The sequence below is a fragment of the Calonectris borealis genome, chromosome Z, assembly GCF_964195595.1.
Source record: "Calonectris borealis chromosome Z, bCalBor7.hap1.2, whole genome shotgun sequence".
Taxonomy (NCBI): domain Eukaryota; kingdom Metazoa; phylum Chordata; class Aves; order Procellariiformes; family Procellariidae; genus Calonectris; species Calonectris borealis.
This window is the reverse complement of record NC_134352.1, coordinates 76,178,810-76,204,289: the sequence shown is the minus strand read 5'-3', so window position 1 is coordinate 76,204,289 and position 25,480 is coordinate 76,178,810. Positions and strand designations below refer to the sequence as shown.

At 56.3% G+C, this 25,480-nt stretch overlaps 1 protein-coding gene across 13 annotated transcripts in view; it reads right to left on the bottom strand.

The window, feature by feature from the left end:
• Positions 1–12,642, bottom strand: part of LOC142075907 (atos homolog protein B-like) — a 38,427-nt gene extending 25,785 nt beyond the window's left edge. For 12 of the 13 annotated variants that reach the window (XM_075138003.1, XM_075138009.1, XM_075138005.1 and 9 more), the window contains exons 1-2: positions 12,557–12,642; positions 7,089–7,185 (exon numbers count right to left, since the gene is read on the bottom strand). The gene's annotated coding sequence lies outside the window, so the exon portion shown is untranslated. The remainder of the gene's footprint in view (positions 1–7,088; positions 7,186–12,556) is intronic. The other variant, XM_075138016.1, reaches the window with a different exon arrangement.
• Positions 12,643–25,480: the final 12,838 nt, after the last annotated feature.

Sequence of the window (25,480 nt, the reverse complement as noted above, 5' to 3'; positions counted from 1 at the left end):
TTTCAAGGATGAGATGCCGTTTCCTTCCCAAAAGCAACCAGCACATGAACACAGGCATTTCCTGGTAAACTGCTCCTCCTTGCTTCCAGCCTCTGCTACAGGGCTGGCCTCTGATAGCAGCTTTCCTCCGGAAGCACCACTGCGTTTTGCTCGGTTACTCTTAACAGTATGATATTGCAGGGAAACAGAATTAAACAGAGCTGTAGTCTATAATAAATCATTCCTACTGAGCTGCCAGGAAATAGCTGCACAGGAGAAAGAGAGGAGCTATGAGTCTGTCTCCTCAACAAATCTAAGACATGAAACAGCCCTTTGGTTACAGGGAACAGGCACGGCAGCAAGAGGAGCACTTTCAGGGTGGCAGATTGACGCCACTGATTTTTGTGTTCTCTCTATCACGTGGCCAGGACAGATCATTGCAAATACCTTAAGATCTCAGGCTGTCAGCCCAGGGGAGCTGGAGCTCAGTCTGGTCGGCAGACCAGACCCAGACAAAAAGCCTGAGAATATTCTAGTTCCTCAAAAACTGCTCATATTTTTAGCTGTTGCTCCTCCTAGAAGATGAATTGAAAGCAAAGCTCAGACCCACTACTTGATGCCGTAACTGCTTTATTTTGGTGGCAGCCACAGCAGAGAGGACCTTAGGAATTACCCTCTTTGTCCACCACTGGCCCAGCTATGCTAATCTCGTCAGTAATGCAAACACTGGTACAGAAAGGACTCGAGTGACTGTGCTAACCTGTCTACGCTATGCTCTCTCTGCACAGCTACAGCACTGCTGACTGGCAGTAAGAAAACCCCAGTGCACAGAGTCCAGGCGTTTTCCCCAGGTCTGAGTTGAGCAAAGAGTTGGCTTTTGCCAATAAAGCTATTCTTTATGCATCTCCCAGACGGGGCAATCTGTACAGCACTGCTGGGCTCGACCATCTTCTCACAGTTTAGGGAATGCAGGTAGAATCACCCACCGAGTCAAAGTTTCCCCTTGGTCCCAATGATCCATCATCTCTGCTGAAATCCCCAGCACTCTTCCCACAGCAGCAGCATTAAGGTTCCTCCTGATGTCCGAAAGGACACTGGCCATTTTTCCAGAGTGACGCTGCTCAGAATGGTGTCCCCATCTGACTACTAGCAGATATGCATGTCCTGGACTTGCCCAAGGCGATGGTAGCAGTAAAGTGCAGCAGCACGTAAGCCACACAGTACTTTCCGAACTCCAATGCCGCAGGAGGAAATCTCTCTTGGCTGCCTCTCCCTAAATGCTTATTCCAGCACCGCCTGTCTTAACTCCTCCCCAGATCAGGAGCAGAGTATGTGACCCCACCACTTTTGGGCTTTTCTGATCCTTTGTGTTGTGCTTAAAAGTGTGTAGTACGAACAGGCAAGACAGAAGAAGAGGGCGCAGCACTTCAAAGATGACACGGTTATAACTCATCAGGTCACAGCGCCCAGGAGCCTGAGTCGTGGGCAAGGATCTCAGTACGCGAGGTGCTGTGCAAATGGCAAAAGAGAAAACATCCTCTGCTCTAGAAACTGACAATTCACACCCCAACACACACGCGTAACCCAGAGCCTTATCAGCATCCACTCCATGATATTTCATAGCACATCTCGGGGCCTCAGTCCGGAGGAAAGATCAGAAACAAGAGGCTGTGAGGGGTCAGAGGGAACTATGGTTTGGATCAATGGATTTTGACCGTGCTCCGCCGTCATCCGCACCCGTAATGTATCGTAATGCCAATTCTCACACCAAGTGCTGAAGGTCACATACATGAAGAGCAGTGCTCGAGCTGCTGATCTGAAATTGCCTTCGGTGTCAGGTACCAGTGTCCCAGCTTCCTCCACGGGAAGGAGGGAAAAAAGTTCCTTCTCTCTGAAAAGGGAAGGAACCTGTCTGAAGGAGGAGGGAGCAAGCGCACTGCTGTCTGCCACACGTGGCTTTCCCAGAGGCTCCACGTTCCAGCTTCCACCTCCTTGTTTGCTCTCCCTTGGGAACACTAAGGTCTGGAGTCCAGGGGACATTTTACAAACAAGTCTAGCCTATTTGGGAGTTTTAAAATGACTGGAATTGCAGCAGTGGACAGCGTTGGGCAGTCTATACAGATTTTATAATCACCCTAAATCAGAGATGGATGCTAAGGCAGATTAGAAATGGTGAAATGGTTTTCAGAGGAATTTCTGAGGCTTTGTACCCTGGTTCAGAGCTGGAAGGAGTGGCCTCAGCTCAGGCAAGGACATTGTGAGCACAGAGCCATTTCGGCAGGCCACGGACAGGCATCCTTTCCCCTCCAGTTTTGCCTGAACATCCTAGTCCCAGACGAACTCTGGCCACGGTCACGACAGCAGTGTGTGCCACTGCCACCCCACACATCTGACCTCAGAGCACCCTCCGAAGGAGGGGCAGGCTCCTTCCCCTCTCGTTCTGGGCGCAGAGCTGCGGGCAGGGCGTTGTAGCTCACTGTGAGCACTGACCTTTGAGAGATGTAATGAGAGAGGTTTACAGCTCACACAGCCATCCATGCTGAGACGGGCAAGCCGTGCTTGCTGCCAACCGGTCCCTCACCCCTGGCTCGCATCCAGGGCTCTAGGCACATCACGGATGACAGGTCAGGTCTCAGTCACGCTCGTAATATGGCCAGGCTGGAGTTGGCTTCCTGATCTGTTCTCTCTGTACAGCAAGTGGCACCACGTTCCCCGCTTCCTTCAGCAACAGGAGCCAGCTCTCTACCAGCATCTGACAAGGGGTCTGCCCAAAGGCATCTTCAGAAACATTTAACCCCTCCTTTACCTGCCCCAGAGGATGGTCTCAGACTGTATCAGAGGGCTCCCTAGAGCTTCTGCTCTCCATCAGAATACAGATACCCCACAGCATGGCAAACCAGCTGTGTGAGGTGGGTGGCACGGTACAGGGCCAGGCATCCTGGGAAGGTGCAGGCATGGCTGGAGCCACTTAGATTGATTAACTGAGGATAGGCAAGGGCAGCAGAATGACTTGCTTTCCTCCGTGGTACAGTGACAGGGCTCAGGAGACTGGTTTCTTTCTGGCTGGGCCTGCTCTGCAACTCAAGGCTTCAAACAGAACAGGTCTGCAAACAGGAGCTGCCTGCCTGTTCCCCAGTGAGGGGTGAAAGAGGGGAAAAGATGGACAAAACTCCCCCAGCCACCCACCCTGAGGCTGCTGCCTGAGGAGAACGGCTCCAGACGCCAGATTGTCATGCAGGAGCCCAGCGGTGCTGAGCCCACAGCACGGCTGGGACAGGGCTGCATCGAGGGCTGCAGCAGGCTGCATGTTTGCCCCGGCTGCTCCTCCACCATGCGCTGCGGAAAGCGCGGTGCAGCGATACTGCCGGTGGTGAGTTGCCATAGCAATCCCCCCAAAGCATGGCCCCCTGCCTCCCTCCTTTGTCTCTGCTCCCCTAAGTCTTCCTGTCCCCTCTCCGCTGACCCACACGTAAAACCTGCTCCACAACGCCCAGAAGCCTCAACATGCTCCTAAACATGCTGTTCATCACCCCGAGCAAGGAAAGGGGGCAGAGGAGGAAGCCCACCCCACAAGCTGTCATCCCCACCCGCTTCACAGGAGAGGTGCCTACTCTGTACCCCGTGTATCGCACCCCTCCGTGCTCGGTCCCGAGGCGCAACACAGGAGAACCAGGCAGCCAAACCTGGGGCGCAGAGGCCTCTCTAGCTGCACCCCACGTTGTGCTGTGGCAGCAGCGATGCTTCAACATCACCGCCTGTCCCACGCTGCCTGCGCCATCGTGGTGACACGCAGTCCCTGCCCAGCCCAGACCAGCACAACACAGCTGCCTGCAGGTCAGAAAGCCCCGTGAGCTCTTTCTACCTTGTGGCAGCACCAGATTTGATGGAAATGGAGGTCCCAGATTCTTCTGGCAGGCATCTCCTAAGTCCCTGCTCTCCAGTCCCAGCCCATTTCCACTTCAGGCAGGTCTGTTCTGCTGCACCGAACCTCGCTGTGGCTTGAACCAGAGACAGGATCCTGCTTCGCTTCCTGTCCTAAAAACTGTCATCTACCATTGCTCCGTGCTGCCAAACAGTTACCCAACCCCGCGTGTAAGCAGAGCCCTCTCCCTTTCACCTCTCCCACAGGGGCACAAGATGCAAGGGGAAGCCAAAGGACCCTGCTGAACCACACTCAGGAGCGATACCTGCCAATATCTTTCAACAAATGAATTTAACATTGTCACTTAACAGAAGGAATAAAAAAGAATTTCTAAAAGCTCTGATTCCCTCCCCATTCTGCGCTTCCCCAGATCTAGTAGGGCCCACCACAACCAGTTACATCACTTGAGGGTTATAGCAGAAGCTAGCGAAGCCTCGGTCCTGATCCAGGATGAGTCACGGAGCTCAGGAGACCGTGCAACTTCCTTCTGATACCATCAACCATGTCTTACACGGGCTAAAAATAAATATGGGCCAAAACTGCAGAGCCACGTCTTGCCTCAACACGAAACTTCACAAAGCTCAGCGCTAAGCTCAGCGCTGCAGAAAAATCACCTGAGCAGATGGAAACCAAAAAAGTGCAGAGAGGCCAAAAGTCTTGGTGTACAAACAAGGGAGAGGCCGGGAAGCCTCACCCTGTGCTGGGCTGGAGGATGGCGGCAGCAAATGCCAAGCAGCCATCCAGCCGTACAGAGAAGGCCAGAGCTGGGCTCTCGTCTCACTCAGCTGTGGGCTTTGCAATATTTCCACATCCAGAGGCTTCACAGAAGACTGTTTTCTGCACCACACATGCCCACCCAAGACTGATTGCTGCAAAGAGGAGGGATGCTTCATTTTTGGCAGGGGAAGGTTGGAAAGCTGCAGCCCGCTTCCCACCGCGCAATGCGTGGGCACCCACAAAGCAAGGTCCAAAGGGTGCTTGGCGCTAGGTCTAAAAAAAAAGGGGTCACACATACATCTGATATGGCTTAGACACTTTAGGTAAGTGAGGAATTCAAAGTTCTTCCTAATCCTTGGGACGCTATGCCCCGGCAAAGCCTTTGCACACAAGGATACAGGACTCTCACATAGCTCTTAGCAGGATCGCACACAAATAGGAGCTCAGAGGGACACCGGCAACGCTCGGAGACCTAAAATTAGCCTCAGCAGATGATCCTCTGCTCCGTTCTTGGGAGCAGCAAGAACCGAACAAGGATCCAGCTGTCCCAACACTCCCATGAACAGGATCTTTGAATGCCCAACCTACTTGCAACAGAGATGGTAGGGCAAAGAGGGGATTCCTCGCATAACTCCAGTGCCAATACTCACAAGGAAGCCAGGGCCCCATCTCTGTGAAGGGGGGGCAGCATTTTCTTGGGGTTTCCAGTGGCAAGAAGACCTACTCCTAAATCAGCTGGTCAGACCAAGGGGCAATGGCAGCCCACACTCGCTAAGAGCAGGCTGAAGGACGTTAGGCTGACCACTTTCTGTTGAAGAGATAACCTCCCCTTTGCCCAGTCTTTGAGTTTGCCAGCAAAGCATTCCACCCCATTCCCGACAGAGGCACTGCAAATCTGTCCAAGAGTCTGCAAGCTGTACTGGCTTCCAGATTACTGCCAGCTGCACTAAACTGAACCAACATGGTTAATTCAGCCCAAATATAAGTTTGCTGATATCACCTGGGTTAGGTGATATCCAAATCAGAGAGAAGAGGTTCATGCTATGACCAAGGAACGGGAGAACCTGCTGCATTACACATATATGAGAGATTTGCTGTCCCTGGAGATATCAAGCTATTTGGTCAGCAAGAGGGGGAAGAAAAGTGGATCCAACATGGTGAGCCTTGTGTTAAAATGCCTCTTGTCAAAAGGCAGGGGAGCCCTGAGAGGGTGCTGTGAGCTTGGTGGACTGAGATCTGCAAGCAGCTCCAGCAGAAAAAAGGGAAAACCTTTTCTCTGGTCTTAGCCACATAACATGTCTCTTTTCCATCACTAAGAGATATAAGATTCCAGCACGGAGCAGGCATTAGTGATTGCCACAACTCAGCTGGATAAAGGGGCTGCTCTGCTGCCACTGTGTTGTGTGGTGGGCAGTCTGCAGCACAAAGCACCGACATGAGCGATGGACTTCTTCCTTCCTTTTAACTTCCTAGGTAAATCTCGCCGTGGGTACCACTTCAGCTTGAGGCTGAAGGACGAGATGGCCTGAGGCCCAGTCTCCAGCTTCTCTGGACTGGCCCCAAACTGCCCTGGCAGACACGTCAGAGGAAGAGCCACGCAGCCTGGGCAGCCACGCATCCTAAACAGCAGCTTCCCCATATAACCTCTCCCGGCCAAATCGTACCTGAGCTCTGGGGTGAGAGGAGGGCTCGGCCTGCCCCCGCGGAGGCACAGCGCTGATGCAGGCTCCCTTCCCGGCGAGGGCACACCGTGCAGGCGGGGTGGGCATTGCTGGATCCCATGCAATGCAAGCATCCAGGCACAGGAATGGGGTGGGAAGCCCACAGCCGTCTCAGCCTGCTCCGGGCTGGTTACCTCGGAGCAGCAAGGGCCTTCACATTTCTTGACAGTGGCAATAGAAGGACTACCAGTCCTCCTGAAACACTTCACTGTCACTCTAAGCTCCGTACACCATGGTCAAGGACCTCCTTGAGCACAAAATCCCAGGAAAATGCAGACAGAGCTCAAGTGGTCCTGATAGAAAGCAGGATCGTGTCTGCCATGAGCTCTGGGTGAAGTATCAGCTCTATTTGTTCAGGTGAAGGACAGCAAGCAGCAGAGACCAGCAGTTGAGAAACACTCCCATTCAATACTGCTGGTACGCAGAAGGATGACGGCAGCAAGCAGCACAGACTGCAAGTTCCCAAGGGCTTAAAACACACTGCCCTTGAGTTCCCGACAACCGTGTGCAGGGTTCAACAGTCTTAACAGCACCAGTCACACACATCCAGGCTGCCTCCTCCACACTGCCAGCCAGGTGGGAGGCAGGAGCACCCAGCAAGCCGGGGCTGTGGGAGCACCTCACATGGGTGACACCTACCCTACAGAGCTGTCCCTACGGGCCAAGAGAAGGAGAGCACGGGGTTCCCCTGCTTCTTCACACAGCCCTGGTGAAGGAAGAAAAACCAGTGACGATTGAACGGTGCTAACCTTGGTGTAGGGCCAAAGCAGATGGGAAAGGCAGCTCTCAGCTGTCAGCACCCGCAGCGTGGTCTTGGGGTTGCTTCTTCCAGCTGTCTTGGGTCACCTGGAAAGACAAGTCCACAGACACACATTCAAGTCAGCTGGGAAATACCCTGCCCACGCAAGGAGACCTTCTGAACACTGGGCAGGCAATAATGGCTCATCCAAGCCAAGCGAGTTAGCAGCCTATGCACAGAAGCTAGAGACCCCGAGCACCCCAGCACCTCGAAGATCCCACCGTATCTTTTACCAGCGCTGAGGCCACCCCTCCAGCTGCAGTGTTCCAGTTATCACCCCAGTTCCCTGCGTGACTCTGGCTGGGTGCACAGTTGGTTCCCTAGAGAGGGCTGCTAAGATCGCTGACACCATCCCCCTTCCCCAGATTTCAGAGGGAAGTAAAGTCCTTTTTGTGCCCTTGGCTTTGTTCTTCTCCACCCGCGCAGCTGCACGTTGCTCCACCACACAGGCTTTGCTGGTACTCGAGTGGGTGCGCTGGCATATGGTTTATCTGCAAGAACAGGCTCTGGCTGTGGTCCCCACAGGCCACCCGCTAAACCAACCCACGGGGACGCGAAGCCAGGGCAGGGAGGGCCAAACTCTGCTCCCTCCCAACAACCCAAACAGACCAAGCCAAATCCAACGCCACAGCGTTTCCCTGGCTACAGCAAAGGGGGAAAACGACAACTGCTTAATAGAAATCTCCGAGAGGCCTGCCAACACCATCACAAAGACGTTGTTTAAGACTCCTCCCCGCGCTCTCAGTGCTGTAATTACAGACTACTGGAGATCGCACTGTGTGGGGGCTAGGTCCTCGTGCCCATGGAGGTCAGGGAGCAGGTCCTGAAAACTGGGGCAACATCAGCCTCCCCAAAATCAGGTCTGACATTCCCCCGGCTGCGAGCACGATGAGCAAAAGCTGCTTAGGGGCAGTCCCTGCTCCCCAGCCTGCCCTCCCGCATGGGCTACCACCCTGCAGTACCACTGGCAGCACAACTGAGCTCCGACCAGAGCTGCAGCACCAGCGAGCAGAGCACTGCGGGCTGGCATGCAGCTCGTCCCCCAGAAGCACAGCCTTTATAGTGTGGCACTGCCATACTAGCTTACTGGTGCACCAGTCCTTTAAACAGTCAGGAAGGCACCTTGAAAGTTTGTCCTTAATGTCACCTGCACCTACACAGCTAGCAGGCCAACCTGCCCTGGCCTCCCAAGAGAGGTCCCTCCTGGAAGCTGTACCAGCTAGTCACCCGAGCTATGTTTTTGGAGAGCTTACAAGCAGAACAAGCCCCAGTAAGTGTAGCATGTGTATATGTAAATATACATATATTTAAAACCCTCCACAGTATCTTTCAGAAAAGGCTCAAAAGGCTCTAAGCCTGAGCAGTGACAAGAATTGCTTTGGACACGGCTGAAGTACTGCCACCCACATACAGCCGCAGCGCAGGAAGCGATGGCGATGTATCTGACAGGGACGGGTGAAAACGCTCCCCAGGAAGAATGCAACTACCCCAAACGGACTGAGGCCAGGAGATCTGCATTATCACCTCAGCTCTTGCATAAAGGGCTTTGCATCTTTGTTCACTTCCACAAGAAGAATCATAGCGTTGACATCAGCGCTGGCCTGGGACATGGATTTGTTACTAAAAAGCACTTCCAGCTGAATCACTAACTGCACTTTTTGCAGTACACAGGACTCCTTTGAAGGCTTCCCATCCAAGTATTGTTCTACCATCACGCTGCTTAGCTGGGGGGGTTGTCCAGGCCACAACACAGGCGAGCATGACTGCAAACCACCGGCCAGTCCTGAAAAAGCTCTCTGAAACACTGAGCATGTGAGCTCAGCTGCTCTTCATTCAGGATTCACAACCAGCTGAGAACACTGACAGAAACAGGGGGAAAACATGTTAATTGGCAGCTGGGCATTCACAAGGCCAAGCAAGCAAGACTATGAAAGAGAGTAGCAAAGGCAAAGGGAGGATGAGGATTACCAAGGACACTTTCCAGTCAAAGAAAATAACTTTTAAAGCAAACCTCAAACTTTGTGAGACCAAGTTCTCTAGAGGCCACATTCACCTGGCTCACTTGCTTATGAGCAAAAGCAAAATGGAAACACAAAGAAAGAGAGCTGGTCAGAAAACAAGCTCCAGGGAGCAGAGCTGCCAGGCACTGCAGAGAGAAGGAAGGATCAGAAACACGTGATGGTGTCACCAGGACCCACACAACCCCCTGGAGGAAGGGGGTCCCCAGGAGTGATGTGCGGTGGAGAGGCATCAGGCAAAACCCTCCCACAGAAGACTCTCCCTGCCAAGTAACCCACAACGACACCCTCCACAAGCCATCTGTTAGCACACAAATGTCTGTCTTCGGGATTTCTCCCACGTTGCCCTTCATACCTGTCCTGCTTCAAACCTGACTTACTAATTCCTCCAGCCATGGAAGCCTCCAATAATTTGATTACAGCTACACTGATAGCATGCTGAGGACACCACTTTTCTAACCAATATGGCTTCGCTTTTTCCTTTAACGTCTGTGGTTGCGTACCTACAAATGACACGTTTTCTTGTTCTGCATCCAGAAGGTGTCCTGGCCCCCAGGCACACGTGCCTACCAAATCTAGGAGGTGACAAGCGTGGGCAGGCCCAGAGCAGTAAGGGCAGGTAAAGGACTCAGGAAGAGTCAAGAGTCATTGACTTTCAAGAGTCAGATCAACAACTATCCCCTCGAACCACCCTCAGATTCAGAAGCAGCGAAGAAAGTCCAGGTATCTCCAGCCTCTGCTACTCAGTGCGGCCGTGCAGAAACGTGCCAGGGCAAGCAGCTGGTAGCAGACAGCAAGGAGGAAGACCAGGGGCGCAGATGTGCTTCTCTGCCCTCAGAAGTCCCTTGAACTCAGACAGGGAACTTCCTTTCCTCCTCCTGCTCCGCATGCTCAGAAGACCTGAAACTGCTGAGGGAGCAGGGTCTGGGAAAGCTCAGCACCACAGCAGAGGGAGGGTGTACGGGCTGGGGGCTTCATCTGCCTTGGAGGAAGCCACCAGGAGTGAAACAGCAACCCTAGCAGTGAAATTTAAATAATCTGTTATTCCCTAAAGTCCATTTCTGCAGAGAGGGTAGACATGAAGAACAGAGCATTGAGAGCTGCTCTGCCCAGCTTGTTGCAAAGGCGGCAGAGTGGGGGAGCCCCTCAGCGAGCTGTCCATGCAGAGTGACCCCGCCAGCTTTCCTTCTGGCGGTGGGTAAGAACCCTCTCACACAGGGAACAGAAACAAGGCGAGTGGCAGAGCTGAAATGGCCCCAGCCCTGCCCCACTTGCAGGCTGGACTCGCTCCACAAGCCCAGCTCCCCAAAGACCGCAGCTCTACGGCCAGGGCGACAGGAGAGCTCTGCTGTCCCCACACATCCGTGCCACTCCAGGGTCCATGGGAAGGGACGTGTTCGGGCCCACGAGAGTCAGGAGGAACCCGGCAAAACGTTACGGGAGCAGCTGCTGCAGATGAAGCAAAGGCAGATGCCGTCTCCTCTGCAAGAGACACTGCGGCAACAGCGTCCCACTCTGATCCAAACCCTGTACAAACCTCCCTGCCCTCCCAGCTCCCACCGCTGCCCTGCCCTCAGCCCAGGCAGCGCTGCCAGGACGCTGCAGATCCCAGCCTGCCGCGATGCCCAAAGGGGCGGCTGGGCTGCGCAGAGGGAGCTGCATGCTGGGACATGTAGTCCCTGCCAGGGCCCCGCCGCTCACTCACGCCAAGACCCGCACGATGTGAATTGGTGCTGTGAAACAAGGCGGTGACGAGGCTTTACAGGATGACTTAATTCTGCTGGTCCCTAACCCCCTTCTAAAGCAGAGCCCAGCCAAAAGTAACTCTAGTACTACCACATTGGGAGTTTTCTCCTGTTTCACCTGCCAGACCTTGTTCACCTTCTGAATGTGTTACCAAGTTTGCCGAGACTCTCCTTTGTGTCAGTGCTACACTCTCCACAAATTTCCCCCCTTTGCTAAGGCTAACGGACACAATTCAGGCAGAGGAGGACAGGTCCATAAGCAGATGTTTGCTTGTGTGATGCTTTTTAAAAAGGCACCAAGTGGAAGAGACACAGCACAGCATTCCTCTACCACACTTTCCACAGCAGCAAACTCCACGCTCCTTTCTTAAAAAATAAAAGAAGGCTGGAAACCCTAGAGATAAGTCTATGCCCCTTGTACACGTCACCAGATGGGTCATGTTCACAGGTGGGTTGTGAGCAAGCCCACAGCCCCAGCTCCCACCATGCAGCCATCCCCTCTGCCTTCCCCAACGCACAGCAGCTTTCTAAAGATAACATCTGGGACTGCCAAGAGCACGCCGCGCACCGCCTGCGCGATTTCTGTAGAAATCGGCTGCCTCAGCCACAGCAAAACGCTCGAAAACCCCACCGAGTCTCTAGCTGCTGATTTTGGTGGGTAAATGTCCCCCACGATGGGGCCTTCCGCCCGTGGCGGCTGTCACCAGAGGGCAGCAGGCCTCTTGCTGCGGATGCTGGGGTTCACATCCGCTCCAGCGCTGTTTTCGCAGCCCCACGCTGAAGGCTGTGGGCTGTGATTTACCCACGAGGCAGGTGCCGGCCAAGCAGGCGCTGCATGAGCCGCGTCTCCCACTCCCCGCCTCGGCGGGCTCCGTGGCCGGGCCACGGGACGGCAGCTCCGGGCCTCCGGCATGGCCCCACCGCCACGGGTCCCTCAGGCACGGGTGTCGGGGGGGACCAGAGCAGCCAGCGAGTCCCAGCCGGTTTGAGCTGGGTTTGAGCTGATGCCCTGGAGGAGGAGGAGGCCCCATCCTGTCCGCAGAGCCGTGGAGAGGCTGTCCCTGTCCCTGTCACGGCGGAGAGGACGTGGCCTTGGTGGGCGAGACCGGGGACAGCACAGCCTCCCTGAGCCTCGGGGCCCTTGGCGGGGGGCTGGGTGCCAGGACAGGGCAAGCACCGCCCCGGCCGCAGCGCACCCCTCCTGGGCGGCAGCCCTGCTCCAGCCCCGCTGCGATCCCCCCGGACCTGCCTCTGCCGGACCTCCCCACTACCGGGCACCCACCCCCCCGGTAGAGGGGGGGCACGGCGTCCCCGCCACAATCCCCCCCCAGCCGCTCTGCGGTCACACCGCCGCCTGCCGCAGGCTGGCCCCCCCCGGCACCTCCTGCCACCGGTCCCAGCACCCCCGGTCAGCGCCGCCCCAGTTCACGGCCCCCGCCCCCGTCACGGCCCTCGCCCCGGCCGCGGCCCCCCTGGCTCTCGCCCGCCCTCCCAGTCAGGGCGCCCCGTTCCAGTGCCCCCCCCGAACGTTCTGGAACCGGGGACGGGGCGCGTTAACCCCTCCCACGCCGGACAGGCGGCCCGTCCCCGCTGGTGCCCGGTTCTGCTCCGCGCCTCCCCCCCGGCCCCGCCCGCCGCGGCCCCGCCGGACCCACCAGCGCCACCTCCGCTGCCGCCGCTGCCGCGGCCCCGACTGCTGCGCGGCTCCGTCCGTTCCTTCCGGGTGCTGGCGGGGTCACGCCCCCCGCACCCGCCTCCCCCGCGCTGATTGGTGTACTGGGCGGGGCACGGCGCGGGGCGAGGCGAGCCGTGGGGCCGCGCGACCAATGGGCGGGCGGAGAGGGTGTGACGCGCGGCGCTGAGATCCCGCCCTCGCTCCGCCCCCTCCACGTGCGGGTGTGTGATGACAGCGGGGAAGGGGCGGTCCCAGGCGAAGCGGCTCCTCATTGGCCGTCGGCGGCAGGGGCGGGGCCTGACTCAGCGCTGGGGTGGGGGGCTGCCATCGCCCTGACCCTTCGCCTCTGACCCGCGGTCAGGCTGACCTTTAACCTCTGACCTGACCCCGGCCCGCCCGGGGGGCGCTGGACCCGGACAAGGGCCCCACGAGCGCGGCGTGTCCCGGCCGTACGGGCACCCCCCAGGCCCCACGGGCGCGGCATGTCCCACCCCACCGACACGGCTCCCCCCGCCCCGTGGGCACTGCATGTCTCAGCCCCACGGGCGCGGCGTGTCCCGGCCCCACGGACACACCCACGGGCGCGGCGTGTCCCAGCTCCACGGACACCTCCCCAGGCCTGTGCCTGCAGCGTGTCCCAGCCCCACAGACACGGCCCCCCCCCCCGGTTCCACGGGCGTGGCCTCCCCCAGATGGGACCCCCGGGGCGTCCCCTGCCCCACGGACACGTCCCGAGTGGGACCACCCGGCTGTGTGTCCCCCCCCCCACGAGTGGTGCCGGTGCCCCACAGGCCCGGCCTGCGCAGCGGGGCTGGGAAACGGCAGCGCCGGGCTGTGCCGGAGCTGGCGGCAGCCGTGGGACCTGTGGGGGCAACTGCCCCGGGGAAATGGCTGCCCGTGGGGCACCGGGGCTCGGCCACCCGCCGGCGGGGGCCCAAGCAGGACCCACTGCCCCCGGGGACAGCACCCGGAGCTCCCCGGCCTGACGGCGGGCCCTCGGGGTCAGGGCCTCGGCAGTTTTGGGTGAAGCTTGGTAAAGCCTCGCTGCTCGGCGAGCCGCAGCTGCAACGCCGCGCTAAAAATAGCGGGGACCGGTACCGTCAAATGATAAATATAACCAAGATCTCGCTTTCTGACCCCGCTAGCGCGCAGCGAGCGGGATGCGAACCGGCAGCGCGCCGGCTGCCGAGCCCCAGCGCCCGCCTGGCCTTGCTGCCGGTGCGGGGGCATTATTTTCGGAGGTGCCGTCACGGTCAAAGCCGGGCGCTCTCTGGGATTATTGGCGTGCAGGGGCCGGTCCTTTCGCCCCCCTGCCCTCCGGGCGCTTTTCTGCCGGGGGAAGCGGCAGCTCAATGTGCTGCCGCTGCTGCCGTGGGACCTCGTCTCCTCCGGGGATCTCAGCCTGATGTTGTAGGAGATTTCTTGCTAAATATCCCCTGGCTGGTGCCAGATTCGGGCTGTGGGCCGTTAAAGGGTATTTAATGGACGGAGCATTTTAATTTCTGAGCGTGACGATGGGAACACACGATCCTCCGGTGCTCCCGGTGGTTTAGGAGCCGCTGCCTTGAACCGTGCTTGTGCAGGTGCCGGTTTCAGGGAGGCTCCGTTCCCCCGCGCCCCTGCTCGTCCCTCATGGCGCGGGTTTCCCGGGGCAATATTTAGCTTTTCTGCCCTTTGGCCCCGTGTGTCAGCTCTGCCGAGCTGGCGAGAAGCTCTGGTGTCCAACCGGGATGGGACCAGAGGCCGTGGAAACCAGAGATGGGCTGAAAACGGCTCGGTCCCCATCGCACGGCCACTTGTACAGGCTGTGTTTTCCAGCTTAAACTAGCTGAAATGAGTTCAGGGTTAACAAATGGTTAATGAACCATTATTGGCCTGAACGGGAACTGAACTGGAACAACTTCAGAAGCAGCTGAACCCACCGTGGAGCTGAATCCAAAAGATTTGCTGGTTCAGCTCCTCGGCTGTGGGGAAATATGGGCTCCTTTGTCCTTGACAAGAATAATACATTTCTGTTTATTGTGTGGGCAGCAAAGGATTAATAATATCCCAAGTTATTCACCTCCCGCTTTTGAGTGCTGAGAGTTTGCGAGCAATGTCCTTGCTGAGCACACTGTCCCTTAGCAACCTCCCCTGATTTTTAAAACTCATTCCAGAAACAGGATTAAGGAGCAGTAAAAGCTCCTTGTAACAGGCTGGGTGGGGTGAGGGTGCTCCCGTTCCACCCGGGCGGGGGCAGGACCTCAACCGTGGCCGTTTGATGGGGAGCGGTAACGCAGGCAGAAGACAGCGGTGGTTCCGAGAGTGTCTGGAAAACTTCCAGAGGCTGGGAGGGGATGGCAATGGGGGGAAAGTTACCGCACGAGCCTGAACCGCTGCCTTGCAGAGGGACAGCCCGCCCGGGGCTTGCCTGGAGTGGATTTCATCCACTCCCTGCAAACCCGGGGGACCTGCAGAGGACTTCACAAGGGCGATGGAGGCAAGCAGGGGGTTTAAACACGTTAGGCAGGGCTCTGCGCCACGGCTGGCCACCTTCCAGAGGCTCGCCTGTCGGGAGGGCTGAGAGGAGGGTGTTTCCCCAGGAAGATGAGGTGTCCCGGGCAGCGTGCGGTGGAACGACGTCCTTCCGTGATGAGCTCTGCTGCCTGCGGGGCTTCCCTTTGAAGGGTGCGCTGGCAAGGTGACTGGGTGCCGGTGAGTTCATCGCTGGGTTAGCTCCCTCCCGGAGCTGCCAGCGCTGCCCCGACCAGCCGGCTCGGCGGCTGGGGCCGCTCAGCCTGTTTGCCAGGCTGGCTGCTCCCGCCGGAGAGGCTGTTGGGTGCCGAACTCCAGCAGGCTGAGGAGCTGACACCAGCAAGGCTCCTGCTGCAGTTTTAATTTAATTTAATAGTTTTCATCACGGAAGGGTGACGTCCCCATGCACATGCTCGTTTTCTTGGTGTGGGCAGGTTTCGCAATCGCAAAAGCGCCTTCGAAAAGTACGCACATCATCTCCCAAAGCTGATGGGGCAAGGTGTGCCTCCGAAGGGGTGATGCCACCCCCCGCATCACCCGCACGCTGCCCGCACCGGCAGGCTGGCCCACGCTACGCACGCCCGATCCAAGTCCACGTAGGTAAAGCAATAAAGGACACGAGTGCAGAAACGAGCCCGGAAGGACCTGGAGCCCTGCCAGGGAGAGATTGCAGGGAATTTTAAAAGGCTCTTGGAGGAAGCTGGTGGGAATCAACTGTCACGTTGCTTGGGGGGCCCTGGCAAGCCAGGCCGGGCTGGCGGGGTGCAGAATGGCGGCAGGGCTGGACCGGGCGTCCCGCGGTGACTCACAGCCTCGTCCCAACTGGCAGAGGAGATGGAGAAAGCCCAAGGGGCAGGCGTGCGAGAGGAGCGTTGGGTGTCACTTCCCCTCGTAATGGCGTGCCGCGCTGGCATCTCTTCGTCAGGCTGCCGCAAAAGGGCTTTGGCTTGTCTCTCCCTCGCAGCCTCAGCCTTCTGCATGCTGCGGAGAGACCTTGGCTCCGGCAGCGTTGCCTCCCGGGGTTTTCACACTTACCGTCCTCCCCACGGTTAGCAACGGAGGAAAGCATAGCCAAACCCTGCCTCTCTTTCCCCATGGCTTTCTCAAGGAGGGGATGCACCCCAGTCCCCACGGGGCCGTGCCAGAGCCGGGGGACACCCCCAGGGGAGCGTGGGCTGGCGCTGCAGGACCTTTTCCCCGCTGGAACCTGTTCCTAGCAATGTGCTTGGTTTACCTGTTTGACCGAAACGGCTGTAAAACTGGAGATATGAATCATGCTCGGAGAATTTCCTGCTGGAGGAGCCCTCCGCCTCTGGGGGCTAGGGGTGGCGTTCCCTCCCGGCACTGCGGGAGTCCCTCCCTGCATGGCTCGGAGTGGTGCCCACCGATGCCTCGTCCCGAATGGGGGTGTCTGCTGAGATGGAGAGCCCTGCTGGGAAAGGGGGGGGGTAACTACTGAGGAAAGCTGGATCTGGTGTCACTTTAATGAGCAGCAGCGGTAGGGTCGGGCTGGGCTGCTGTCTTCCTCCCAGACCCCACACGATCCTCATAGCTCCAGTGTTGGCTCTCTCCCATCAGCTGTCTCTCCCGTGTTGCAGAGGAGGGCAACATTGCGCTCCCCATGGGACCATGGCGGGACTCAGGCACCGAGGAGCAAAGGGACCTTCCAGGTCCTACAGCGGGACGCAGGTCATTAATTCGGTGCTTTAGCCATCACTTCACTGCGCTTTGTGTCTGAGATGCGCATGGGGCTTCCCAGAGCCAAACAGGGGTCTTGGCTGTGGGCAACACTCAAGAGGTCCATCCTGGAGCTGCTGGCAGACAGTGTAACGAGGGGTGGGGGCTGCAGCTTGCAGCTCAGCAGGAAGAGTTTCTGCAAGAGCAATGTGCAGCCCCGGGCAGGTACCCAGAGGAAGAGTCTCCAGGCCTGGGGGTTTGCAGCACAAAGCCACAGCAGATCTGATGTTGTGTTGGTTACGTCCTGCACTGAAGATGTCCCTGCCAGCCGTGCTCAGGCGATGCCCAGCGGCCACCCTATACCCAGTGCTGGAACAACACCTGGGGACGGTATGTGCCAGCTCAGCACCAGGGAGATAATCCCTGCTCACCCCTCACCGTTGGGCACACAAACTTCCCCCTGCTGCCACTTCACCCCTTGGAGTCACCCATCACCCCGGCCAATTTGACTTCACTTAATGGCCCTCTGACCTGAGCTGCAGCTGGGGAGCTGGGGGACAGGCTGCGGATTTAGGATGGCACCAGGGACAGAGAGGGTGCCACTGGTCCACGTGGGCCCTGGGGAGCCATGCACCTTGCCCCAGCTTTGGGGATGGGAATGGATTCCTGAGCTTCCCCTGCTGCAGCTTCCCTGCAGAAATGTTTCCTTTCCTTTGTGCCTGCCTTAGGAAAAAAAAAAAAGGGAAAAAAAAAAAGGGAGGAACTGATAAACTCCGTTTACCCACCTAGATAGCATCGGCCCTAAGCAGCCAGCTGGTGCGGGCTGTGCCGGGGCTGGTGCCGTGCAGTGACGTCTCGGCTTTGCTGCGGCCCCCCGGGCCGTGCCAACAGCCTTCACCCACGCCAAGTGTGCGAGCCAGGGCTGATAGCAGCAGGCGAAGGTCCCCTTGGCGTCACCTTGGCGGGATGGCAGAGGCTGGGGCCACCCAGAAATGCCTCCCACCGCTGCAGGCTGCCCCAGGGCCCAAGGCTGCCCGCTCCCTGCGGGTACCTGCCTGCACCTAAATTTTGGCATTTCTCCCTGGCCATGCTCGGCATTCGGGGCTGAGTCCTTCCCCTGAGCTCTGCGACTCTGAGCACTCGCGGGGATGCTGCAACCCACGCAGCCCCGACCCCCTGGGGTGCTGCACCTGGCTGCACCCCCTCTTCCACTGCCTGGAGGACACGGCTGCTGGACGACAGGGCTGAGCTTTGCAGGGGTACGGGCTCTTTGAACCCCGGGTTGTGGGTGAAGACGGCTCCAGGGCTGCGCTGCAGGGAGGCACAGCAAAGCCCCTTCCCTGCTGCCTGCTGCCGGGGAGGTGCTGAGCTCTGTGGGGTCCGGGGATATATTCCCATTTCGGTCACTGAAAATTTGGGGTGATAGAAAATCCCTTCCCATGCCTGGGCTTGGTCAGTGGATGCTGCCTGTTGGCACAAGGTGGCAGCCCAGCCCAGCTTATTTTCAGCAGGACTGTGTCCAATGCCTTTTGGGGGGAGCTGGGCGGCCCCTGTCCCCTGGCAGACTTGGGGTGCATGTCCTCCGCAGGGTGCTGCCCTCGCCCTGCCGTGGGTCAGCGTTACGGGAGGGACAAGCCCCGCTACAGGAGAGAGCCCCGCCGGGCACGGCGAGCAATGGGCAGGCACCGCCGCCGGTCAATTGGCCAAGCTGGCCGTGGTGGCACGAATCCGCACTTGCCACTGCTGCAGAGCCTGTCCCCCTGCCAGCACCGGGAAGCCTTGCGGAGTGTCCCCCCTGCGAACACGCACCCAGCAGGACCCAGGCAGGCGCCTCTCTTGTACCAGACCCGGTACCAGCCCCAGGAGGGCTGCGAGGGCAGGCGGGCAGGAGCCCGGCGGGTGCAGCCATATCGCCCACCCTCTGCAGAAAGGAGGGCCCCTGGGCACGGAGCTCTCTCTGCTCAGATGCGTGGCAGTGAGGCTCCCCCAAGGCAGCCCTGCTCGTAGGCACCCATGGATTGCACCTTGGTTCTCCTGGCTCTGCTGCACCTTCCCTCTGCGAGGGGATCTGGGGACAAGGGACATGCTGGTGAGCTCCAGTCCAGCAGCTCCTGGGCTAGAGAGGGCTCAGGCTGAGGCCTCACCAGGTACGTGGTTGCTACCAGGACCTTCTTTCAGTGCCTTTCTGAGCAAGAGGGGCAAGGCAGGAATGAGGGAAACGAGCCAGCACAGCGATGGGGAATGGATGGGCTCTTCTCTGCCCTTGTGGGGAGCAGGGACACCTTGGGGTCTGCGATAACCACCCCAGAGTGGGGGTGTTAGGGTGCATTAAAAGTGTTCACAGGCTTCTCACCCTGGTGCAGCCGTGCACCTCCAGCAAAGGGATGGAGAGAGGTGTTTTTACAAAGTCATAATGCTCTTGGGACACCGGTTCTTTGGCATGAGGTCTCACTTCTTGAGGTTCACTGTATTCCCATGTCTTGTTGTTTCCCTCTGCCTGTTGCAGGTTGAAGGTTGTTTTGTGCCCGAGATTCCCTATGGAGGAATGTTCAATGAGAGAGCCATGAGGAGGCATGGCAGGCTCCCATTTCTTCCCTCCATCCATCCATGCGTGCTCTGCAGGTGCGTTTTTGTAAGAACAAGAAGAGCTGCAAAGCTTCTGCCATGATAACTCAGTGGATCTTGCTGATGGTGCCTGGCTCAGGCTTGGGGTTTACCTGTGTACCTCGAGCAGCCAAAGCTGCTGTATGTGCCTGTGTTGCTGGACCGGCTCAGTCTTGATGTGCACCCTTTCCCATCTTCTGTTCACGCATCTCTAACGGGGACACATGAGAACGCTGCTGATGTGATAGATGTTGTTAGAGGTCCGCACCAGCTAGCATTTCCTTTGGATTTATAGTCAAATCCCATGCCAGACCTGTTTACCCCCTTCTCGCCATAACCTGAGCCTTGACTACCTAAGGCTGCCCTACCTGGGCACCCCCAACCTTTCCTGCCACTGCAGGACCCCGCTCTCCAGTCACGGCACCTTTCTCTTAAAACCAATTTTTTGGGGTAGGGGCTGCTCCCAGCTTCTGTAGGAAACTGATGGAAAGACGCCTCACTGAACAGTTGATATTGCCCTCTGTGCATCTTAAGCACATCTCCATCTGCATCTATAGAGGAAACCAGGTCAGAAGGAGCCCATGGAGCAGAGAGGCAGATCTGAAGGAGGGGCTACACTAGCCACCACATTATCAGGCAGGGCTGGGCAGCACGAGCAAGCTGCTGCACTGCCAGTGTGTTTGTCGGCATCCAGAAAACCCCTGTAAGAGCATCCACCTGTGTATAACTGCTCTTCTTGCTCAGATGTGCAAACACATCCAGGACCACAGCACAGGCATCTCTGTGCTTGGGGGGTCGCAGGTAGCGGAGAGGACAAACCTTCCCATCCCAAATCACAGCTGCTCATGGCCTGTCACCTCTGCTTGCACTGGGCTGGGACCCTCCCTTAGGTTTCAGCGTGCTGCTTGCAGGCAGGACAGGAGCTGCCAGGTCTGACTGCGCCACCGGTTTGCTGGCCAGTGAAATGCCCACTCTGGCCATTACTTCTGTCTTAGCTTCTCCCATTCAAAGGGACTTTTGGGAACAAACTGCTCTTGCTGGGCCTTTTCAGCTCCCCGTGTGCAGCTCTGCCCCTCCTGCCTGCCCTTCATTTCGGTGAACGCACTCAATCCCTCAGCAGGCTCTTGGGAGGATTGAGAATTAAACGATGAAAAAATCCCTGCCAGCTGCCCGCGCGGGGCTCCCCCAATGAGTCCTCGCCGGCTCTGCGCAGGCGAGTGCGCAAGCAAACGAGGTCACGGCCGCGGGGGAGGCAGGAGCCTCGGCCCCCAGCTCTGAGAACTGCGGCTGTCCCCGTCCCGGGGAAGCATCTGCTGGGGTGCAGATCCAGGTGCTGGAGAGGCATGAGGGTGGCTGGGGGCTGAGCAAAGCCCTCTCACCTGCGGGCTTTGCACTATGCTGGTGGAGGATGCCGTAGCAATGCTGGCAGAGACAGCAATGGATGGGAAGTGTTTTCGGGCTCTCTGCAGCAATTTCCAGTCCAGAAGACCTGCCTCTGTGTCTCTCATGCTTAGATCTGCAAAAAAAAAAAAAGCCCCACTAGCATAGCTGGTTTGATTTGAGTTCAGAGGGGAAAAAAATACACCCCAAATGTGACCTAGTGCTGATAAATGCCACCTGCTGATGTGGCTTATGCCATTAAGTGAGTCCTTTGGCCACCATATCCATGCTGTGGAGGCACAAGGGCCCAAACAGGGTACCTTTTATCAGCAAAGGTCTCCGGTGTGAAAGCCCAAGGGCCAGGTCAGGAAGAGATCACAGCTATCTTGTCCCAGGTGTAGGTGGCTGCGCTGTGGTGGGAGGCACTTGGCTACTTTTGGGGTACCCATCCCCAGGCTGTGCTAGCTGAACATGCTCCACAGGGACGAGCTATTTCCAGAAGCTGGCTTCCTGCCCCAACAGGCCTGGCTCTGGAGTTTTATCTCCGCCGGCTGCAGCTGGAATAAACACACAGGGGAGCACGGGGGTGCGTGTATCTCTCATAAAAGTGCTGCTCTGCAGCCGCGCATCCACTTTGCTGCCAAGTGGGTGAGGGAAGGAAAGAGGATAATGTTCATAAATTAAAGTTGCAGTTCTTTCCTCCTCCATTACTAATCCCCATTCAGATTTAATCAGGCAAAGAGCGTATTTCAGTCCTTGCGGTCTGAGTTATTGCAGCAACACCCGCTCCAGAGGGGCTGTACCTCAGTGGCTGTTGTGCAAGCTCACAATAAAAAGACAAACCTGTCTCTGAGAGGTTGCGATCTGAAGCACAGCAGCAGGTAGAGACAACGCCAAGGGGCACCGGGGAAAAACAAAGTCAGCCAGCACCGCATGGATCTGAGCACACTAGCTGAGCCAACCAGCCAGCTCACATTTTGGGAGCATTGCAAGATGAGTGTGGAGGGATGCTGAAGACTTCAGAGATGAAGACAAGTGGACAGTGGAGAACTGGGAGAGCTGGATGACAAATACAGCAGGTTCCTGTGGTTTCTCTTTAGGACTGTGTCAGCCAGATGGGTCCAACATTTGGCTGGGAAAAGGGCCTTTGCTGCACAGTTCAGAATAGCTCTGATGGGAGCTTTGATGAGACTCCTTCCTGCAAGGGAGTGGAGAAAGATCAGAGGTGTTCTACTGAAAGGCTCTGCAAGACCTTGGTCTTTGAAGATGATATATTGGTTATGGCCTGAAAAACTGGCAGGATAATGATTTTGTACCCCATGATGGAAGGACTTGATGAATGTGAAGAGTTTTATTCTAGCCAAGTTGAACTTGAGGCCATGGGATGCATCTGTGAAGAGAAAATCGTGGCAGATCGAGGTTCATTTTGGACAAAGAAAGCTGGGTCTGGGACACAGAGGCAGATCTGTGAGTCCCCAGCATGGAGCTGTATGAGCTGGTCCCCATATTCAGAGATAAAGCATTAGATTCATCTCATCTGACATTTTCTGCCTCTGAGCTAAGGTTCCCAGGCTCCCTTTACAGTCAGTGGAGAAAAATAGGTACTTTCGGGGCATCTAACCTAGTTTGAATATGTATTTGAGGGTGAAGGGAACTGTTCCCAAGAAACATTTCCACAGATTATACAAAGGGACACAGTGGGAAGAGCTCAGAGACAGACACCCCCGCTGCATTTTCCCAGCTAAATCCTGACCCAGAGGGAATCTCACAGAAAGCCCAGGGGGATGCCTGCCCCAAAGGACACTCTGAGGGAATGACCAGCGAGGACAGAGGACAGAGAATCTGAAGGAAAATGGGATTTCCAAGAGAAAAACGTGGTCAATGACCCAGTGGTGACAAATCAGGGAGGACAAAGCATCTGCTCACCCTTTAAACTGCATCAGGACAGCAGCAGGACCAAGAAGGGGCTAGAAAATGTCCTCAGGAGCTTTGCAGGGGAGCAGAGCAGTTGTACAGGCTGGCACAAACTGGTGAAAGCAACCCTTCCTGCTTTTGCTTCACGGTCAAGGCACTGGCACATCCTACCTCCACGAAACAGCTAAAGCTGGCCGTGTGGCTGTATGAACACACAAAAATGTAGAAATGATGAGGCTGAGAGCATTCGGCGCTAATGGCCTTGGAGGAAGGTGCAAGGATCTGTTTTGAGAAACCCCTGCATGCAAAGGGAAAGTTTCTTTGTCTTGGTTTGCTTCTGTGAGAGAGCTGCTGGCTCCCAGCTGTGCTGCCTGCTCGGCTCTTGGCCGGAGACTCCGGCGTGCATCGCAACCTCCTTTTCCCTACTGTTGGAAGGGCTCATGGTTCGGTTGATGGTCCAACACACACCTAAAGTGCTAGAAAAGCTCTGCTCTTCCTTCCAGAAAGCTGAGACAGGGTACAGATGCCAGCTCCTCCATCCCCACATGCAGATGTAATAAGTACTAAAGCTTAGTACCTAAGGGGCATTCATGTTGCCTTCAGGGCATCCTGCAGTTAGAGATTTTGGTCTGTAGAAACTCACTCTGTCAGCACTAAATTGGTGAGGCTACAGGGAGAAACTTTCCCTAAATAACACCAAAACTGGGAAGTTTTCTGGTAAATCCTCAGATTACAAGCAACCCCGAAGAAATACATCAGGCTTGACTTACAAGGCTCCTCGGTACTTCCAGTCTCTGCTCTAAAACCTCCAGATCCTGCAGGGAAACATGCACTTCATTGCTGCTGGATGCTGTCTTAGCAGATCTTTGCACACAAAAGCGGGGCTTGGGCTGCTTGGTAGTTTCATGGGAGACCTCTAGAGAAACTTGGCTACTTTATGGGAAGATGGATTCAGACAGGGATGCTTTTCTTCTACATCTGTGTTGTCTCTGTAGGGGGTCCTGGTGCCAGAATATCTGGCTTTTTGCAGCCAAGCTTGCCATGGATGTTGCAGGCTGTAATCAGCTTGAGGAATTGGGCTTTTCCCTGTGGATGTGTCAGCCAAGGCTTGGCTTTAAGGAGCTTCTGGATGCAGAAGACAGCAGCGGTCACCAGATGGGAACAGGAGGCGATAGTTGGCTGGATGAGAGCTGCAGACTAGAGGGGAATTGCTGGGCAAGGGAAGAGGCAGATGATGGATAAAAGATCCTGTGATAGAAGCAAAAATCTCTTTAACCGGTATCTTTGTGAGCTATCAGCAGTTTTGCATGTATGTACGCAAATATCCCATGGGAGATAATTGCCTGGCCATTAAGGATCAAAAGACAGGGCAAAATTATGGTATCTGCCTAAAATTTTCTGCATTTTGGATGCTGACTTTTTCAAGATTTGTGCAGTTGCCAGTACTCAACATTTTTCCAGGCAGAATTTTCTATGTTAATGTGTGTAGCTCTGAACATGAAAGCAAACAGCATCTGGAAGCAAACAACTTGTAACGACTGCCATTAAGAATTTCAATCTGCAAACCACAAAATGATGCCTAGCACATGTAAATGACGCTGCCAATCTGTTTCTTTCCTACCCACTAAGCATAACAATGATGCTGGGTTCATTTTCGCAGTTGGAGGTCTTACTGCTCACACCTCAGCTCTATGAGCAGGCTCACATCAGCATCTCCCCGAATGGCAGGAGGACCTCTGACTACCATAGGCAATATCTAAGCCACCCAGGCAATACCCATCCTACAGGCAGGCCATGTACAATGGAGCCATTCCTCAACCTCCGCCAGCATTTAGTCTCCCACTGGCAAGGGAAACAGCCTTGCTAATGACTAGAAGTCCTGAAAGCATCAAATAATTTAGAGCCAGGCTCCCTAGGGTAGAAGAATGGCATATGCAAGCAGTTACCTAATCATGGTCTAATTACCCAACTGGAATTTGGCCAGGCTGCTGGGACTAAGAGCAATACCCTAAGGAAAGGGTTGTAGGGTCTCTGATGAGTGATCTCGGGATCTTGGCTTTATATACTTAGCAAAAATGTAAAGGGGCAGAAAGCATGCCTGGTACTGCCCAAAAATGCTCTGGGCTAAGCAAATGTCATTTCAGATAGGTTGCTTCTTCATGGCTTCTTATTTCTAGAAATTAGACACCCACCTCTGCCTCGTGGCAGGTCTTAGACACCCCCAACTAGTAATTGGCAGGGGCAGATTTTGGTCCAGATGGGTGGGCCCTAACTTAACCTTCTGCTGGGCATCCCTGTCATGATCCTATCAGCTCGTACTGATGGATGTCACTACAGGCTGTGTGGTTTCAGTGATCAGATGTGAGAAACTACACAAATGGGGACAGGGAATGGCATCTCAGCAGACCATTTCCCATAGGTGATGGGAGGCTAGACCTGAGCTGCTCTCCAGCCTCTCCTACACCACCCTGCTTTTCACTGCTGCACCTGACCTGATCTCAGTGGCATTGCTCTTTTACTGCCTTTTTCTGGAGGATTGTTTTGCTTTTGTGTCCCTTTCCTCAGTGACAAACACCAGTTACTTGCTTAAGACAAGACCTGGCAAACTCGTGCCAGCATCAGGCTGTTAAAGGCACTGCCTGCAGCCATGCTCTGGCTGTAGGCTCTGGGAGATGCTTCAGCTAAGTCCTGCTCAGGCAGGTGGGAAGAGATGAGAAAGAAGAGAAGCACGGAGGGAAATGACAGCCCTGGGGCAATGCAGGCACTGTTCAGGGTGGAGATGGGGGCTGGAGGTGTTGGTGGCCCCTGCTCCCTC